Source organism: Ziziphus jujuba, chromosome 6 (genome assembly GCF_031755915.1).
Source record: "Ziziphus jujuba cultivar Dongzao chromosome 6, ASM3175591v1".
Taxonomy (NCBI): domain Eukaryota; kingdom Viridiplantae; phylum Streptophyta; class Magnoliopsida; order Rosales; family Rhamnaceae; genus Ziziphus; species Ziziphus jujuba.
This window is the reverse complement of record NC_083384.1, coordinates 21,141,262-21,142,640: the sequence shown is the minus strand read 5'-3', so window position 1 is coordinate 21,142,640 and position 1,379 is coordinate 21,141,262. Positions and strand designations below refer to the sequence as shown.

The 1,379-nt window shown below is 37.8% G+C and overlaps 1 non-coding gene across 1 annotated transcript; it reads right to left on the bottom strand.

Annotated features, from left to right (window-relative positions):
* Positions 1–228: 228 nt before the first annotated feature.
* Positions 229–335, bottom strand: LOC125419211 (small nucleolar RNA R71). The gene has a single exon (XR_007238212.2). It is a non-coding gene; the product is annotated as a small nucleolar RNA R71 (small nucleolar RNA).
* Between the last annotated feature and the right edge of the window lie 1,044 nt (positions 336–1,379).

Genomic DNA, 1,379 nt, shown 5'->3' with positions numbered 1-1,379 from the left:
TTGCCTCATGAAGATCCTAACATGCATATTTCTAGTTTTCTTCAATTGTGTAATACGTCTAAACAAAATAGTGTTTCTGATGATGCTTTTCGATTAAAACTTTTTCCTTGGTCTCTTAGAGACAAGGCAAAAGTGTGGTTAAATTCTTTGCTTGCAGGTACTATCACTACATGGGATGCTATGGAGGCAAAATTCCTAGACAAATTTTTTCCTCCATTAAAGACCGCAAAATTGAAAAGTGATATGAATAATTTTTGTCAATGCGACCAAGAGACTTTGTATGATGCATGGGAGCGCTTCAAGGAACTATTAAGAAGATGCCCACACCATGGATTTCCAACATGGATATAGGTACAGATTTTCTATAATGGTCTAGATTATGGTAACAAACAATTGGTAGATGTAGCTGCAGGAGGTTCTTTAATGAAGAAAAGGCAATAAGAAGCATTTGAATTAATCGAAGAGATGGCCCATAATAACTACCAATATCCAAGTGAGAGGAGACTAAATGGAAGAAGTCAAGTAAAGGCCACAGAAGATGTTGATATTAACAACTTAGGGGCTCAACTTGCAAACCAATTCATGAAGACCTTGAACACTCAATTTGGTCAAATAGGGGTGAATTCTATCCAATCTACTAATAATTTTTTATTTTGTGATTTATGTGGTGCTCATGATCATAATATGTGGATTGGCAAATTGGAAATCCCTTTGCTTCTGACGATGTTAATTTTGTAAGGAACTTTCAAAAGTAACAAAGCAATCCTTATTTTAACACATATAATCCAGGATGGAGGAACCACCCAAAATTTTCATGGTCTAACAACAACCAGCAAGGATCTAATCAAGGACAAAGCGGAGGGTTTCAAAGACAACAATTCCAATCTCCACTCTACCAAAAGCCGCCACTTGCACATCAAAATCAAAATTCTTCTCACGCTCAAACTCAAATTTCTTCTCTTGAACAATCCTTGAAAGAGTTATCTCATAATACTAATTCTTTCATGCAAAGAACCACCCAAAAGCTTGAAGAACCAAATAGGTCAATTTGCAACTCAATTCCAAAAAAGTCAAGGAACTTTGCCAAGCCAAACGGAGAAGAGCCTAACGGAGTAGGTTCAAGCCATTACATTAAGAAGTGGAAAGCAAGTTGCCGAGCCTAAAGAAAGTGATGAAGGGATGATGATTCTTGATGATGAAGATGAGGAGAGCCCCATAGACTCAACATCACACTTGGCCACACATGACAACTCAAAATCAAATGTGGAGCATAATGAGGCTGATAGGAGAAAAGATGAAGTTTCAAGTGATGCCATGAAGTCTCCACCAACAAAGTACATACCACCACATGCAAGAGAGGCCGAGAGCTCACCGATTGA